General features: G+C 44.5%; 2 long non-coding RNA genes across 3 annotated transcripts; one reads left to right on the top strand and one right to left on the bottom strand.

The window, feature by feature from the left end:
• Positions 1-1,220: 1,220 nt before the first annotated feature.
• LOC120400365 lies at positions 1,221-6,108 on the bottom strand. Its single transcript, XR_005595776.1, has 3 exons — positions 6,072-6,108; positions 1,956-2,178; positions 1,221-1,263 (listed from the first exon to the last, which is right to left on the bottom strand). It is a non-coding gene; the product is annotated as an uncharacterized LOC120400365 (long non-coding RNA).
• A 154-nt stretch (positions 6,109-6,262) lies between these two features.
• Positions 6,263-15,947, top strand: LOC120400076. Of its 2 annotated transcripts, none has more exons than XR_005595517.1 (4): positions 6,263-6,359; positions 6,742-6,787; positions 9,961-10,081; positions 15,555-15,947. It is a non-coding gene; the product is annotated as an uncharacterized LOC120400076 (long non-coding RNA). The 2 variants fall into 2 exon arrangements; XR_005595518.1 differs by lacking the exon at positions 15,555-15,947 and adding an exon at positions 11,226-11,371.
• Positions 15,948-18,827: the final 2,880 nt, after the last annotated feature.

Raw genomic sequence — 18,827 nt, 5'->3', positions numbered from 1 at the left:
GTATACAGACCACATTTCCAGATTTTTAAAGGTATTTAGCCAGCTAAAGATGCAGATAGATGCCTAGTGGGATTTTCCAAAGCACCTAGGTACCTAACCATTGGGAGTGTTGTGCCTGGGTGCTTTGGGAAATCCCACTAGGCACCTATCTGCATCTTTAGGTGGCTAAATAGCTTCACAAATCTGGCCCAATGGCACCAGGGAAACTTCCTCAGAGCCTCCAGTACAGGGTGTGCTAATGGTGGGAGAGATGGCTGAGGAATGGCCACAGCATAAAGTAGCTATTCTATACTGCAGAGCAGCCCATAGGGGCCAAAGGTCCATAAATTAGAGCAACACCTCTGGCTGTTCTAACATATGCTGGGGGCTGTACTAATCTCCAGAGCGAACAGAATTTGGGGCATGCAATGTTGGCCTTAAAAACCTCCTTTTTTTCCCCCTTCCTCCTGGGCTGTGCTTTATTTCCTGCACCTCCTGGGAGGCTTAGCTCAGAGACTAGCCCTAAACCATGTTAAACAGAATGTATACACATGAGTAGATGTCATGGAGCCTGATTATACAATGCTAACATCTGGGCTTATGCTAAAGCTATAAAGAAATCTCAATGTTCCCTTTAGTCTCTTCTGTCTTTTGAGATCATTCATGTTGTGCTCCTGTTCTATGCTGAGATTCTAAGGCCAGAAGGGACCATTGTGATGATCTAGTCTGATCTCCTGAATAGCACAGGCTATTGAACTTCCCCCAAATAATTCCTAGTGCAGATCTTTTAGAAAAGCATCCGGTCTTGATTTAAAAATTGTCAGTGATGGAGAATCCACCATGACCCTTGGTAAATTGTTCCATTCATTAATTACTCTCATTGTTAAAAATGTATCCCTTATTTCAAGTCCGAATTTGTTTAGGTTCAGATTCCACCCATTGGGTCATCTTATACCTTTCTCTGCTAGACTGAAGAGTCTATTAAATATTTGTTCCCCAAGTAGATATTTATAATTGCAATCAAGTCACCCCTTAACCTTCCCTTTGTTAAGCTAAGTAGATTGAGCTTCTTGAGACTATCACTATAAACCATGTTTTCTAATCCTGTAATCATTCACCATCCATGGACACTACCTTGCAAGTCACAAATATGGGCACTATTTTGAAATTAACAATTTCTATATGGCATAATAAAAGATCAGATTTTTCCTATTCACAGGGAGCTTTTAAACTATTTATAGCCCAGACTATTGCATGTCAAAGTCAGGAGATGAGTGATGCCACCTGTAAGAGAGTGAGAGATGACCTTAAGTGCTATTCGCATGCACTTTTCAGTAACTGTGTCCACCAGCAAACATCCTTTTAAGTTTACACCTGTTACCCACTTATTTATATTTAAAGCCAATACTGAAACAAACCAAAATAAATACAAGGGCAGGTGCATAAATGCATCTTGGAAATGCACTCTGTCCTCCTTTTCTCCTCTGGGTATGTCCTAGCATGACCCCATGCTGGAAGGGTGACCAGATGTCCCGATTTTATAGCGACAGTCCCAATATCTGGGGCCTTTTCTTATATAGGCTCCTATTACCTCCCCATCCTGATTTTTCACAGTTGCTGTCTGGTCACCCCGCATACTGGGAACTGCAAGTGGGGGAGCAATATAGGGCTGTTCCACTGCCCCTGTGCCACAGGAGAATCCTCCCTGTGCCAGGTGTATCCCCTAGGGATAGATCAGCAGGGTTTGTGGTCCCTATATGCTGGCAGACTGGCCCACAGGGAAGCCCAGAATCTGGGCCTAAAATATTAAACAGGAAGATTTGGAGTCATCTGAAGGTCAGCTATTTGTTGACTGTCTAGCCATAGACTCAAAAGCATGTGTTAGAGGTGGAAAACCCTGTCACTTTAGTCATTATAAAGCTGCATTGCATTAGCCCTTGCTTAGTTCTCCTGTAAGCCATGGTTCCCATCCACACCTGGGACTAGTCTGTTACAAAGCCCTTCTGTGGGTCTGGTCTGCCTGTGCCCCCTGTGTGTTCTGGCCCAGTCTGATCAGGCTCCCATCCGCCAGGTCAGTTCTGTCTCCTTGTGGTGTAACTTGTACTTCGGCTGGGTTTTTTCAGTTCCGTCACTGACCCATAGCTCTAGCCAGTCCTCCCCGTGGTGCAGAGCTAAGGTCTGTGTTCTCTCTGATGCTTACTGAGGGGATATAAGGTGAAAGAATCAGGAACACCCATTTGAGTGGAGAGTTACTATCTCTCTTACCAGAAGACTATATTGCCCTACTGCAGTAGGTTAATTAAAGCAGGTGTCTATTGAGACACTTTTACTGTGTATAATCAGTAATCTCTTTAGTTTGTAAAAGTAATGTATTATCACGCCTGCTATGAAATATGTCAACACTCCAAAAGCTGAGTTAAGTGTTCCTGTACGCTGAACTCCTGGAGCCTCTGATACATGTTTATAGTCTTTTTAAGGGCTCTTCATTTAATACTTAAATAAAGTTACAACTAACAACCTGCTCTAGAAAATGGATTGTAGTTCACAATACAGATCCAAGCCAATAATATAATAATGTTTTGTACTTAAACAGTGGCAGTTTTTATCCATAGATCTCAAAGCATTTTCTAAAAATGGGTGAGTATAGTGCTCATTTTCCAGGGATAGGGAATCTGAGTAAAAAAAGAGCTTAAGTGACTTGCCCAAAGTGTCACAGATGGGAATAGAAACCAGGGGCTAGAGTCACAAAAGGACTTACCCACCTAACTGTCCCAGGACAAGACATGAATCGGGGGCCGAGAGGCATTCCTCTGCCTAATGTGCTTAGGGGGCCTGATCTGGTCAGCATGCTGAGAGCTTACCTACTGAATTGGGCCCCTCTAAACAAGCGGATACAAAATGGCCAGGCAAGGTGGGGAGAGGGACCTCCCTTATAACTTTTAGGCCAGTGGTTATTAGGGCATTCACTCTTGCTCAAGTCCCCATTCCACCTGGTGGGAGGGAGAGGAAAGGGATCTGAACAAGGATCTCTCACATGAGTGCACTAACCACTGGGCTATGGCATATTTTGATCTGGGGGCTCTCTCAGTTTCTCCAGTCAAAGCTGTTCCACTGTGACTAACTGAAAAAGTCATTGGGCCAGAGAGCAAGTGAGCACGAGACTGGCGCTGTAGTCTGGTGGTTAGCACACTCCTGTGGGAGACCCAGGGGCCAGTCCCCTGGTTCCAAAAGACTTGAAGGTGGCAATTTTGCAACAGAAAAGCTTCAAAAACAGACTCCAACGAGAAACTGCTGAACTTGAATTAATATGCAAACTAGATACCATTTAATTTTGGCTTGAATAGAGACTGGGAGTGGCTGGGTCATTACACAAATTGAATCTATTTCCCCGTGTTAAGTATCCTCACACCTTTTTGTCACTTGTCTGAAATGGGCCATCTTGATTATCACTGCAAAACTTTTTTTCCTCCTGCTGATAATAGCGCATCTTAATTAATTAGCCTCTTAGAGTTGGTTGGGCAACTTCCACCTTTTCAGGTTCTCTGTATGTGTATATATCTTCTCACAGTATGTTCCATTCTATGCAACTGATGAAGTCGGCTGTAACCCACAAAAGCTTATACTCAAATAAATTTGTTAGTCTCTAAGGTGCCACACGTACTCCTATTCTTTTTGTTCCATATGCATATACCCTATTTTATCTTAATGCTTGCAAGAATAACGCTGCTGCTGCTATCAATAACTGAGAGTTCTGGGCAGGGCCGCCCAGAGGATTCTGGGGGCCCGGGGTCTTCGGCGGCGGGGGGCCCTTCTGTTCCGGGACCCGCCGCCGAAGTGCCCCGAAGACCCGCGGCGGGAGCCCCCCGCCGCCGAATTACCGCCAAAGCGGGACCCGCCGCCGACGTGCAGCCCGGTCTTCGGCGGTAATTCGGCTGCGGGGGGGCCCCCCGCCGCGGGTCTTCAGGGCACTTCGGCGGCGGGTCCCAGAAGGGAAGGGCCCCCCACCGCCGAAGACCGGGCTGCACGTCGGCGGTGCTTCAGCGGTAATTCGCCAGCGGGGGGTCCTTCCGCCCTGGAGCAGAAGGACCCCCCGCCGGCGGAGACCGGGAGCGAAGAAGCTCCTGCGCCCTCTTGCCCCGCCCCCTCTGGGCAGCCCTGACCCTATCCACCCCCCCTCAGAACACCCACAATCCAACCCCCCCAGTCCCTGCCCCCTCCCCCAACCTCTGCCCTGACTGTCTCCAGGGCTCCCTGCCCTTTAGCCAAACCTCCCCGGCCCCAGCCTCTTACCCCCGGCTCCCTCCTCACGCGCAGCCTCGGCTGAACAGCCGCAGCGTGTCTCCGGCGGGGCCTGAGCTCCGTCCCGCTCAGAGCCGCGTGGGGAGGGGGCGGGGCTGGGAGCTCCGGGCCCAGCGGAGGGATCAGAGCTCAGGCCGAAGCTCCCAGCCCCGACCCCTGATGGCGCGGGGCAGGGCTCAGGGGCCCCGGCTGAGACACGCCGCTTGATGTGCTAAGGATCCAGGAGAGGGGCGGAGGCGGGAGCCTCCGCTGTTCTCTTGGGGGCCCCTGCGGAGCCCGGGGCCTGGGGCAAATTGCCCCCTTTGCCCCCCCCCCTCTGGGCGGCCCTGGTTCTGGGCACAGGGTGGTTGGTTAAGACCTCATCACACTCATACAATGCCACTTAAAACCCCATTGGATCTTAGCATGCCTGAAGGTAAACACGGCCTTCAAAGAATGACAATATGCAGAGTTTTCCATTCGCCGATCTCTGAACAAATTGTTCAGGCTCAGAAGTTGCCTTTTTATAAATTTGTTCTTTTACTGTCCACTCAATATTTATTTATGGCATTTTATAGCAGAAGAGAGTAAATTTTGCAGTTATGAAAATTAATTAATAGAATGTGACCTAAGAGAATAAACAGTAACTCTGTAGGAGATTTTTCCATCCCCAGCAAAATAAAAATAAAATTGTTATTTTAAACTGAAGATACACTGGAACTAAAACCCTTGGATCTGTGCAGCTTGAGCTCATCTTGGTATTAAATAATAAACACACTATGGCTTTGTGCAATGCAAAAATTGTAATGCATAAGTATAACAAGTTCTCCAGTACTGTAAAAGTCACAATACCCTGTCCCTGCTGTGAAGATCTTACAGTTATAACATGAGACATATAGTTGACTGGAATATACTGGGAAGCCCAGAGGAGAGAATAATTGGGACTTTACAAAACTATAGCTTTTATGATTGACCAATAAACATTTCTGTGTTTACATAGCTGTATATTTATGAATAGGTACTGTAATTAGTGTGTGATATTGTAAGGGAAAAAACAAAATGGGATATTGGAAGGAAGGGAAATTGGATCTGATCTGAAGCAGGACTGGTAACATCCAAGTGTTTGTATATCAGTTATTATCAAGGAGTGTTGATAATTAATTGTTGTGGGCAGAAGATAGAAAAAGAGATCAGCTATAATCAACTGTTATTTTATAGTGCCAACAGTGTCCTAGGTGCTTCACAGAAGATATGTCCCAGGCCAATCCTGCAACTTCATGTGCATGGGCAGACAACTATACCTGTTCCGAAGCCCATTAACTTCAATGGGAATCTGCATGGGAGCAGCAGGTCACCCACCCAGGAGTAGTTACAGGACTGGGACCGAGAAGATTGATTTGATAGGCAAGTGAGAATATAATGAATAGCGGGACGTTGAGAGGCAAGGTAGGCAATGGGGTGAAGCTATGTTACATGGGTCCTCAGTTTAGGCACAGCTACAGCTTGATGGTTCAAATGTATGTATTTATTTTTGACACAAGGGTAAAGATGCTCTTCTTGCATAGATGATGCTGCAGACGCAGGGCATTTATGTATGTTTCGAAAGAGAAGAGGGTAGAGGATTGTTAAACGGATTCCAGGCAGACTAAAAACAAGTGGCCACATGGAAGAAGGCACAGAAATATTAATGAGAAGAAAAGCCACAAGGGATATCAAGGCTGACATAACTGGTACAGCACAGAGGACTGGTGAGGGGAATGCAAAAAGACACTCTGGCCCTGATTTAGCAAAGCACTTAAGCAGGTGCTACTTACGTCCATCCCTTTTCAGCAACACTGGTAAGCACACTGTGACATACCAGGGGCAAAAGCCAGACTAGTGGGGGCTGTGTCACCCCTGCCCTGTAAGCTGGGAGTGCCCTTTACAATGCCTTGCTGCTATAGCAACCTGGACTGCTCACAAACAGCCTCCAGCATGTAAGTCACTCCCAGCTATGTCTGTGTGTGCTTCAGCCAGACAGCTGCACCTTGGCTTTTGCCAGCCTGGGTTATACTGCAGGGTGACCCCAACACACCTCTAGTCCCAGATCATCCCTCAGAAATGTATGTTCTGTACTGCCCAGCCTTTTCCTGGACAGTACAAATATATTAAATCCATTATTCCTTTAAGGGAATAATATACCATCTTATTTTAAATAGAGAATCCAGACATTCCAATTTAAATACACTGGATAAGATAAAACAGTAAAACAAGTTTGTTAACTACAAAGAGGTTTTAAGTGAGTATAATTGGTGAGGCACAAAAGTCAGAAATGATTACAAGGAAAAAAAACCCATAAAACGCTATTTGAGCCTAATTTAATGAACTGTATTAGCTTCAGAGCAAAGTTTTCTCACCGTATGCTTTCAGCAGTCATACTGACCAAACTCTTTAAGTCAGGTCCCAGCCCCCAAAGTCCAACAGCTACGTCCTTTATCTTTTCAGGTGCAGAGAATGCAATCGGCAGGAAGAGAGAGGAGGATGCTTTGGGGTGTGTGCCCCTTCTTTTTATAGCCCTGTCCCACCTTTGAGAAGCATTTCCAGCTGGGAGCAAAGCAACAAGCAGTCTGTGTGGAAGGAAACTCCACGCTGTTTCTTTGGCTACACTTGCATTTCAAAGCGCTGCGCTGCAGCGCTGCGCCGCAGCGCGCGCTAAGTCAGTCAGCCGCAGCGCTGGGGAGAAAAAAGAAAACTCTCCCGTCCCACTCAGCTCCCGTGGGAATAACGGCGCTGGGAGCGCCGCTGGCGGCGCTGCTGGGCTGGGGGCTTTGTAGCACTGGGCGCTGCGCAGCACTGCATGCTGCTGCAGCAGCTGCAGTGCTGCTGCTTTGCTGCTGCGCTGCAAGATGTAGATTTTTGCCCCGGCCCCCTTTCCTGCCAAAGAATGGCCATTTAGCAGGTCCATCAGCTGTGTTTACACCTGGCTGAGGGATCAACTTGCCCTTTGTCTCTTAGGAGCTGGTTTGGCCAGTCCCTGGATTTATCTGGAAAACATACTTTTAGTCATGATCTCATTATGTTTATAACTTCACATATAATGCTGTTATGTGCATTTTGCCATGCCATTATTGATCAACAAATTATGAGTTTTTTAAGTGGTACTTCACAAGGCATATCCTGTACAAACATTATTACATTAGTGTGCAGGGTGTGAACACAAGGCTATATTCTGTCACAACATGCTTAACATTGAGCATGTGCATAAACTATATTAAAGTTGGTGGTATTTATTCACATGCTTAAAGTTAATCACATGTTTAAGCACTTTAGTAAATAAGAATGGCTTGGTGAATCAGGGTCTCTATCAGAGATGTTAAGGGCAAGCGTAGATTTCCCAGAGTCTCATAAAAGGTTATTTAACATTATGGCATTTGACGATAACAAGAGAGAATTCACGTTGAATGTCTTTACTCAGATGATTCGTACAAGTTCTTTTGGCTTCTAGGGTAAGAATCATATTTGCACTTCTGTAGAAGTAGTAAAGTATCCAACCCTTTTTATTTTTTCTTCAATCTTGAATTGTTTTTATTTGGCAGGCGGAGATAGCTTTGTTTAGCAGGCTGATAAGCAGTAGCCCATCATTTTTTTTCTAAATAAAAGACATTGTGAAGCAGGTAAAATCTGGTCTTGTGAGGAGTAACTAGTAATGAATCCCTGCGGAAAATTCAGAGAAAATCTGTCCTCCCTCCAAGTTTCTGGTATGATTTTTCAGGACTCAAAAGAATCTGAAGAAACCGATTCAGTATGGTCCATTCATTTTTATTGTTGGGCAAGTTAGTAGCAATAGTGCACCTGTGAGGATACCGGCTTTTGTTTGACTGTGACTCAGGCTCTCGTTACAAAGGGTCATTGCACTGCAATGCTGCAGCAGAGAAGCAATCAGATGACCCACCTTCAGTAAATTGATGTTCAAGGATTTTTGGCAAAAATGCTCTGTGAAGGGGTGGGGGCACTTGAGCTCTCATGATTGAACTGCCTTTTATACGCCTGGTTCAACTCTCATTAAAGTCCAGGGAAGACTTGTGTGGATTTCAAAGGGATTTGGGTCAGGCCATGTTTCTTTTTGTTGTCACAGTAACTTTGTCCTTGGTCCTTGACACTCAGTGAAGTGCGCAGCTGTCTGCTGGGCCTTAGGGCCTGCTCTGATTCCAGTTGAAGTCAACGGGTGTTTTTTCCAGTAACTTCAAGGGTAGTATGATCAAATTCCTTGCAACGTGCTAAGCAAAACCATCTGTGAACTTTTTGTGTAGTTTTGCCCTTGCAGCACAGATTCTGTATACGTTTGCCAAGATGAATTGCTTGCTGGTACCTAAATCCAATTAGAATTTCCCTCTGCAATTAGCTTAATTGGAAAGCTAGCAGCAGGCCAATTTTTTTCTTTCAGTTGAGGGTTTGTTTTGAAAAGGTAGTAAATATCAGGCGGATGGGAAGGAACAAAATTTCAATGCTACCTTTGAACATCTCTTGGTACTTGTTTTTGTTTGCTCCTTTCTAGCATTATCTTTTCTTTTCAGTGATTTGTTCTGTGTTTTTCCCACTCAACTGTCTTCCAATCTTTATTTACCCTCAGCAGCTTGTGTGGGTAGCACTGCCAATACAAGAAGTGTAATGCCAAAGTGTGAGGGTTTGTGTTAATAAAATACATTTTAATGATGCTTAAAAATAACAGATTTACTCTGCATAACCATCTGAGTGGTGAGATTTGCTCTTTAAAGGGGGACTTGTGTATTGGAGCAATCTTGAAATGAGAGAGAGCTGTATTTTGTCAGTGTTTTTCAACATTCTCTTTACTATTATTATATCAGATAGCTGTGCCGTAAGGAGGGCTTTCTTCACAACCTATAGAGAAACCACAGAGTCCGAGCCTACAAACCTGTATTCCTATGAGAAGTATCCATTGACCCTTATGGAGATACTTGGGTGAATAAGGAATACTCATCTGGGATAGGGCTTGCAGGCGTGGGGCCATAATCCTGTATTCATGTCTGTCACCACTGACAGATTATGCCATAAAGCCAACTGAAACTGCAAAGGGAGAGAGAGATTGAGGATGTAATCTCAGCAAGGACCTTGGGGTTAACACCCCAGCTCTTATAAGAGATGCCACGGGAACTTAAATATCAAGCAAGCAGTACCTTAATTTTTGATGGCTGGTACAGTTACAGCATGATAGTTCAGGGAATGATGAAACGAGGGAAAAGATGGGCTTTACATTTTTAAACAAAAATACTATTGCCGTGGTAATATTGGACCATGTCCTGCAAACCCCTTACTCACACATGTAGTCCTTACTCCCTTTAATCCTATTGACTTCAATGGGACTACTCAGGTGAGTAATAGTTTTCAGGATTCTGCCTTTAATTTTCCAAGCCAATGAGAACAATTCTGAGAATGTGGATAAAGTGAGTAGATTAGATTTTGTTCTGATACATTTGTACATTCCCTCCCCATCCCATTTTAAAAAGGCATTGTGGGTCAGCAATTTTTTTCCCTTGCAAAAGCCTATGGATGGGCATGCATGAAAACTTCTCAATAATCAGTTTCTGCCCCACGGAAGGCAGACATATCAGGGGGTGGCACATGACCCAAAAGATAATGGCAAACATAGGCTGTCTGGGACATCCTCTGTTATTATATGACCCATTGTGACCTATTTTATTTCAGAACTGGTGAGAAGACATTCCATGAAGTGTAAAAGGAGAGAGGGTAGTGTCCCCAGTGTCTCGCTGTAGAGCTTTTTTTTACCTCTTTGAACTAGTCTCTTTTCGAAATGGAAGAGTCAGAGGTAAGCCTGGCTGATTGTGAGACCATGAGTGGGAGGAACAAGGCCTTTGTGCTTTGTACTGGTAAGATACCAATAGTGAGGAAATTATTTTCATGATGGGAGTGGACCAGCATCTTTGAATACTTTAGCTGGGCTCAGGGGCTTTCAGAACAGGGAAGGAGGTGGCACCAGGAATGCTGAGACCGATCATCATTAACAACTCAGCATTTGTCAACACTTACTAGACAGTATGAGAGTATTTCCCTCCAGGCTTAGAATCGGAGAGATCTAGTTGGCAAATACTGAAATTCTAATGGCTCCTTCTCTAACATTTACAGCTACTGGTAGCTGATGGAGGTTCTCAGACAGCAAAAGCTTATATTTTGGAGTACAAAATCATGAGCTCTAATCCTGATAATACGTCTTCTATATGCAGTTTAGCTGCTGAGTGTGTTTGTGTTTGTCCATGCATCTTTATAATTTCTCAAGCCATAATTTTGAATCTCTTGACTTGTTGATTTGAGTCATAACCTTAATGCTATTTTAATGTATTTTTGTGTTTATAACCTACAAGGTTTGTTATAACAAGTATTTGTATAAGGCCTGTTGTTTTTTCTACAATAACTATATTTTAAGCCTGGTTTCATGAGAACCAAACTTTATTGGAACCTAGACACACAGGAGGAATAACAAAGAGAGGAAACATCTGGTAAGAGGGATATCAAGTGGGAGAAAACATCTGTTGCACTGAGTTTGGACAGGGTCGAGACAGCTAGATTCATGTAAGAGTCCAGCCAGGGTCCCCTCCCTGCACCATTATCTAGTCAGATCTACTTTATTATGTTTCAGATAACGGAGTGTGCAGTCCAACTGAACAATTTGACAATAATGCTGTGCGCAAATCTAAACAAATCTGTCACTCACAATGCAGAGAAAATATTATTCTTTCCCAGAACTCTAAACTCTGATCTTATCAAGAATGTAAAGTAACAATTGTGTGTGTTCCCAGATAATTTCAAGGCATAAAAATTAAGATAAATTTGACTGGACCATTCTTAGGAGCTGATATAAAGTGCAAAGAAATCTTGTCAGAGGATAGACGGCAAAATAAAATTTCTTCTTAACTTCCCTCTTTTCTTTGATTTGCTTTTGCTTTGGTTTTCAGATACAGCAAAGAACTATCTGATCAACTATTTCCTTCAATGAAGAAGGGGAAATAATGTTTAAAATTAAAAGGGAAAATAATGACCCCAGATCTACTCAATAAACCAGCCACATAGCAAAACAAACATGCTCACCGATGTTGAAGTAGAAGGCTGTGTAAAAAGGTTGTAGAAGACAGAAAATTTCCTGTTCCAGGCCTTCTGTTAGTCTCTGTAACTCTTCCGGAGACACAGAAATTCCATTAGCTACATGGCTTGTATTGTTGAAAAGGGTCCCTATTGAACTAAATGTTGAGAGATTACTGTTAACCATGTTGGACTGCAATAGAAGGTTCTGTGGGCACTAGGCAGTAACTCTGGAAGCTAAATGTACAGTTTGGGACCTGATCTGAATGAGAAGCTGGAAGGGGAAATGAGGATATCTAGACAATTAAAATGCCAGATGATTCCTGTTCAAGTCTGAGCAGTCGGTAACTTTAAAACTATTATATTGCCCTCTGCACTAGTAAACAGGTATCAGTGCTAATTCACAGCATCCCATAATCTGTACATGAATGTGATGGCCAATTTGTGAATGCCTTAACTTTGTCTCTGTCAGCAACTGAGTCATGGACAGCCTGACCCAGTGGCTGGAGCAAGAGTCCAGCCTACAAGTTAGAGTTGAATTCAGACAGGGAGGTCCAGGAGTTAAGCCAAGGGTTGTAGCCAGGTGTCTGAAAGCCAGAGCCAGAGGGTTAACTGGAGTCGCAGTCAGAAGGTGTAACAGGGAGTCAGAAACTAAAACCTGAGCTGAAGACTTAACCAGAGACACAGTCAGAAGGCAGAGCCGAGGGTCTGAGCCAGGAGTCAGAAGTCAGGAAGAAGCTGGGGGCTGGGGTGGGAGTAGGTACAGGCTGGGGCTGGAGAAAGGCTGGAGACAGTGAAGGCAGGGAGAGGACCAAGTGCAGCTCTGGTGTAGGAATACATTGAGCATGAGCAGCCCCTGGACTGCTGCTGCTGAGTGTAAGTATAGCCTGCTGTCTCCTTCAGCCAATCAGTGGCTCAGTCAGACAGCTTCGATCAGGGCCATCTGTTCATTAGGTTGCCAGGGGACTGGCTCTGCTTCAGGCTAGGTCCCTGACAGTAGTTTTCACTCTCCTCCTCCTGCTTCAAAGGTGCCTCCTAGGGTCCATGTGACCAGGTTTCAGGGAGTATTTCTGATGGAAGGTATATAGGAGTTCTAGAGCATGGAAGTTTTCTACCGGTTCTCATGGTCACTCTTTCAGTCCATAGTCCTCCCAAACCACCAGATAACAGAGTTTGTCTTAAACTTGCTTGGAGTCCAGGATGTCCCTGACTTCATACCCTTCTTGACTCTGGACATTGAATGGAGGTGGTGGTGGAGCAGAGGGGCCAGGAAAGGGATTCTCCATGCAAGGTTCCAGAAGGGACACATGGAAAGCAATTGGAGCCTAAATGCTACAGGATGAGACGAAACTTATTTAGAATTCTAGCATAAAATGGGCAAACTAGAGTGCCTTGTATTAAGTGAGGTTATTGATATAATAGGCATCACAGAAACTTGATGGAATGAGGATAATCAATAGGACACAGTAATACCAGGGTACAAAATATATCGGAGGGACAGAACAGATCTTGCTGGTGGGGGGGTGGCACTATATGTGAAAGAAAGCATAGAATCAAATTAAGTAAAAATCTTAAATGAACCAAACTGTACCATAGAATCTCTATGGATAGTAATTCCATGCTTGAATAACAAGAAAATAGCAGTAGGGATATATTACAGACCTGATGAGGATTGGGATAGTGACTGTGAAATGCTCAGGGAGATTCGAGAGGCTATTAAAATAAACTCAATAATAATGGGGGATTTCAACTATCCCCATATTGACGGGGTACATGTCACCTTAGGACGGGATGCAGAGATAAAGTTTCATGACACCTTAAATGACTGCTTCTTGGAGTATCTAGTCCAGGAACCCAAAGGGGAGAGGCAATTCTTGAGTTAGTCCTGAGTGGAGCACAGGATCAGGTCCAAGAGGTGAATAGAGCTGGTCCACTTGGTAATAGTGACCATAATATAATTAAATTTTACATCCCTGTGGCAGGGAAAACGCCACAGTGGCCCAACACGGTAGCATTTAATTTCAGAAAGGGGAACTACACAAAAATGAGGAGGTTAGTTAAGCAGAAATGAAAAGGTACAGCACCAAAAATAAAATCCCTGCTAGCTCCATGGAAACTTTTTAAAGATATCATAATAGAGGCTCAACTTAAATGTATACCCCAAATTAAAAAACATAGTAAGAAAACCAAAAAAAAGAGCCACCGTGGCTAAACAACAAAGTAAAAGAAGCAGCGAGAGGCAAAAAGGCATCCTTTAAAAAGTGGAAGTTAATTCCTAATGAAGAAAATAGAAAGGAGCATAAACTCTGGCAAATGAAGTGTAAAAATATAATTAGGAAGGCCAAAAAAGAATTTGAAGAACAGCTAGCCAACGACTCAAACAGTAATAGAGCAAAAACATTTTTAAGTACATCAGAAGCAGCAAGCCTGCTAAACAACCATTGGGACCATAGGATGACTGAGATGCTAAAGAAGCACTCAAGGATGATAAGGCCATTGTGGAGAAACTAAATGAATTCTTTGCATTGGTCTTCATGGTTGAAGATGTGAGGGAGATTCCCAAACCTGAGCCATTCTTTTTAGGTGACAAATCTGAGGAACTGTCCCAGATTGAGGTGTCATTAGAGGTGGTTTTGGAACAAATTGATAAACTAAACAGTAATAAATCACCAGGACCAGATGGTATTCACCCAAGAGTTCTGAAGGAACTCAAATATGAAATTGCAGAACTACTAACTGTAGTTTATAACCTATCATTTAAATCAGCTTCTGTACCAAATGACTGGAGGATAGCCAATGTGATGCCAATTTTTAAAAAGACTCCAGAGGTGACCCCAGCAATTAGAGGCCAATAAGCCTGACTTCAGTATCAGGCAAACTGGTTGAATCTATAGTAAAGAATAAAATTGTGAGACACATAGATGAACATAATTTGTTGGGGAATAGTCAACATGGAAAGGGAAATCATGCTTCACCAATTTACTAGAATTCTTTGAGGAGGCCAACAAGCATGTGGACAATGGGGATCCAGTGGATATAGTGTATTTAGATTTTCAGAAAGCCTTTAACAAGGTCCCTCACCAAAGGCTCTTAAGCAAAGTAAGATGTCCTGGGATAAGAGGGAAGGTTCTCTCATGGATTGGTAAGTGGTTAAAGATAGGAAACAAAGGGTAGGAATAAATGGTCAGTTTTCAGAATGGAGAGAGGTAAATAGTGGTGTCCCCTAGGGACCTGTACTGGGCCCAGCCCTATTCAACATATTCAAACATGATCTGGAAAAAGGGGTAAACTGTGAGGTGGCAAAATTTGCAGATGATACAAAACTACTCAAGATAGTTAAGTCCCAGGCAGACAGCGAAGAGCTACAAAAGGATCTCTCAAAACTGGACAACAAAATGGAAGATGAAATTCAATGTCGATAAATGCAAAGTAATGCACACTGGAAAACATAATCCCAACTATACATATAAAATGATGGGGTCTAAATTAGCTGTTACCACTCAAGAAAGAGATCTTGGAGTCATTGTGGATAGTTCTCTGAAAACATCCACTCAAACATCCATGCATCCGACGAAGTAGGTATTCACTCACGAAAGCTCATGCTCCAATATGTCTGTTACTCTATAAGGTGCCACAGGACTCTTTACTGCATCCACTCAATGTGCAGCGGCAGTCAAAAAAGCGAACAGAATGTTGGGAATCATTAAGAAGGGGATAGATAAGAAGACAAAGTATCATATTGGCTCTATGTAAATCCATGGTATGCCCGCATCTTGAATACTGCATGCAGATGTGGTTGTCCAGTCTCAAAAAAGATGTATTGGACTTGGAAAAGGTTTAGAAAGGGCACCAAAAATGATTAGGGGTATGGAATGGCTGCCTTATGAGGAGAGATTAATACATGCAGTCAACTTGTGGAACTCTGCCAGAGGATGTTGTGAAGGCCAAGATTATAACAGGGTTCAAAAAAGAACTAGATAAATTTATGAAGGATAGGTCCATTAATGGTGTCCTTAGCCTCTGTTTGCCAGAAGCTGGGAATGGATGACAGGGGATGGATCACTTGATGATTACCTGTTCTGGTCATTCCCTCTGGGGCACCTGGCACTGGCCACTGTTGGAAGACAGGATACTGGGCTTGATGGACCTTTGGACTGACCCAGTATGGCCATTTTTATGTTCTTATGTCTGTGTTTTTCTAACAGTACACCTCCCAACATTCCCAGTAGCTAAAGCAGGACAGATGCTGACCCCAGGGATGGGGAGCAGAAACAGGACAGAGAGTTGCAGAGCAACTCACCCTGCAGTGGAGGATCTTGTCTCCTCAGAGACAGAAGCTGCATTTTCTATCTTTGGTCTCTTCTTTCCCCTCTTGCATATGTTTGTCTTGTTTTTTGCTCTTAGGAAATGGGACCAGACTTTAACTGGAGCAACAATGACCGTTCCAGCCTAGCTCAGCTAACTACTTCTCTTTGCCCCCAAAAGGGCAGTAATGACCATCTGTAATACCATCTAAAAGACTGTCAGATGAGGTGGTGGGTCCTTCTAAAATCTTCCTCTAGTTAGAGAAAGGGAACAAGGCTGTTGTTAAAATGAAAGACTTCCTTCCTACTTTATATTTCAAATGCTTTAACTGTTTTTCTGTATCTTTTAATGAAAAGTTAAAAAGATTGGAATGATGTGTTTGTCATGGTACTAAGCGGGCTGAAGTCTCTGTACACCAAACCCCGAACCTTGTAATGCTGAACAGTGACAGAGTTATATTGGCACCTTCAGGCCCATATATTCCGTAACTTAGTTATATGCAGAATGTGTCTTTTGCAACAAATTAAAATTGCCTGGCTTTGCATTTCGTTATCAACTAGAAACTTGGCCCAGGGGCGTGGTTTGGGTGCAAGGAAGGATTTATGCTTTTTGGGTAGAATCCAATGGAAACTCAGTTTACAAACCCAAGGTATTTAAGATCCAGGGTTTTGGTTTGGGCCTTTATAAAGATGTAACCCTTCTGCCAGGTGGACACAGCAGTGACAAGGGCGGGGTTCAATATCTACGGTTTCTTTTTAACAATACAACACAGAACTGGTTCAAGCCCCTACCTAGTAACCTAGGAAAATTACACACCACCCCCTAGGTATCTCCAAGAGGCAATACTTGCCCTCTCGCAAGCACTGAGTCTGTGTAGGAAAAAAAACTTAGTAAAAAGGGGAAAGTCCCCCAGCATTAATTTGGGAAAATGCCACAAGCATAATTCAGAAGCTTATGATCATGAGCAAAACACCCACCTCAAAGCACATTGGGCAATGTCCTTTGCCTCAAGTTCTCAACTTGTTTGTTAGACTTTCTAATCACAAGTTCCTTCTAACAAAAGTTATTTCCTCCCCTCTTCTTCCACTGCCCTCCACTCACAGTTGCTGTCCTTGGTCAGCAAAGACCCAGAGTTCAGAGGTGGTTTCACATGAGTTCACAATCCACTTTGGGGGCGGGAGGGAAGAAAAGCACCAAGCAATGCCTCAGCTGCCACTTGTCTATCTGCTCGCTCCACCATTGGCACTGCTCCATCAGGTGCTCACTCCAACACTGGCTTCTCTACAGCAACCTCTGGGTTGTCTTGAAGTCCCACCACTTAATGCAGCTCTCTGTGATTTCAGCTATTTAGTAAGGGAGCCTCAGGCTGGGCAGTCTCTTTCACCAGAGACACGGTCCTGTAACAGACCTAATGCTTAGGCCTGGTTATCAGTGATTTCGGCTTTAGCGAGCCACAACAAAAAACTCAACTGTGTCTTACCCAGCTCTGTCATGATGCATTGGAGGAAGGGTCAAATGGTGTCTAGAACTATTGGGCAGAGCCTACACCATTAGATAAAAACACTGTCTCCCCCCTGCCCACCCTTCCACTGGCCTTTGGCACCCTGGCCTTCTGCTTAGCAAAAGCAGCACAGAGCATGCCAAGCACAGTTCTGCTCCCCTTGATTCACGCAACAAAGATAACACTTTGTTATTGGGCACAGGTGTAATAAAATGACTCCCAATCCAACACTGGCTAAAGTGATCATTTGGGCAAGGCAGCTCCATCATGCTGTGCACCTAGGTAGAGTGGGTGTGTCTATGCAAATAAAGTCAGTTCCTGGTGCCTTCTCCCCCAGTTCATCACTAGATGTCAGGGGAGAGCTCATTGAGACCCTGCTTACATCAATTTGCTGTGTCTCCATGAAAAAGGCAGTATGATATTACACATATTTTGGTCTGAGAATTTTGGGGCTGTGGGATATATTTTGCTATAGGAACTATATTAAGATCTTTGACAAGGTGAAACTTGACTAGATGTGCACAGCTAGGATGAAGGGGAAGGTCTAGGTTGGATGTTAGGAAACACTATTTCACTAGGAGGGTGGTGAAGCACTGGAATGGGTTACCTAGGGAGGTGGTGGAATCTCCATTCTTAGAGGTTTTTAAGGCCTGGCTTGACAAAACCTTGGCTGGGATGTTTAGTTGGTGTTGGTCCTGCTTTGAGCAGAGGCTTGGACTAGATGACCTCCTGAGGTCTCTTCCAACCGTAATATTCTATGACTCTATGATTCTAGGAATAATTCTGTTGGTTCACATCCTGCAAATCATGCTGATTGTCACTATTGTGGTTTCTCCTTTGACTCATGCCCACTGTTCTTCCTACTATAGCTGTTTCCTCTTTGGCCTCAATAATACTAGGGACTAGCTTCTGGCAATAAAATATATGTATTCAAGGCTGCCTTGTAACATGTTCGCTTCTGCCTGAATGCAGGGCCAGTGCTACCATTTAGGCAACCTAGGCAGTCGCCTACGGCACAGGGATTTGGGAGGTGCCATTTTCTTCGGCAGCGACCACAGCGGCCGGATCTTCGGCCGCCCTGGTTGCGGCCAGCATTTAGGTGGAGGGAGCTGGGGCAGGGGGGCGCGGGGAGGGCGGCCTGCAGCAAGTAAGAGGGGGGGGGCGAAGCGGCATGCAGGGGAACTCCCTACCCCAGCTCACCCCTGCCCAGTCTCCTCCCCGAGCACGCCGTGGCTGCTTCACTTCTCCCGCCTCCCAGGCTTGCGGTGCCTAAGCTGATTGGTGCCGCAAGCCTGGGAGGTGGGAGAAGTGACGCAGCGACGGAGTGCTCGGGGTGCTCGTGCGTGGAGCAGAGGTGAGCTGGGGTGGGGGGGTGCCTCAGGGTGGGGGGTGGAGAGCTGCTACAAGGGGGGTGCCTCTGGGCGGAGGGGGGGGGCTCCCATGGAGGGGGGGGGCGCAAGGTGGAAGTTTCACCTAGGGCGCGAAACATCTTTGCACCGGCCCTGCCTGAATGAGTAAACAAACCTCGGGTCTCTAGAGTAGGCAGGTTTAAAAGCAAGGCCTTAGGATTCTATTATTCCAGGACATTAGGGGCATGAACTCCAAATGGAATATAAGAGATAATACATGGGAAAAAAAATCTGTTTGAATATGCACACGCTTCCTTCATATG

Source organism: Mauremys reevesii, linkage group 3 (genome assembly GCF_016161935.1).
Source record: "Mauremys reevesii isolate NIE-2019 linkage group 3, ASM1616193v1, whole genome shotgun sequence".
Lineage (NCBI taxonomy): Eukaryota > Metazoa > Chordata > Testudines > Geoemydidae > Mauremys > Mauremys reevesii.
Note: the sequence above shows the minus strand (reverse complement) of the source record. Positions and strands in the feature narration are given on the sequence as shown.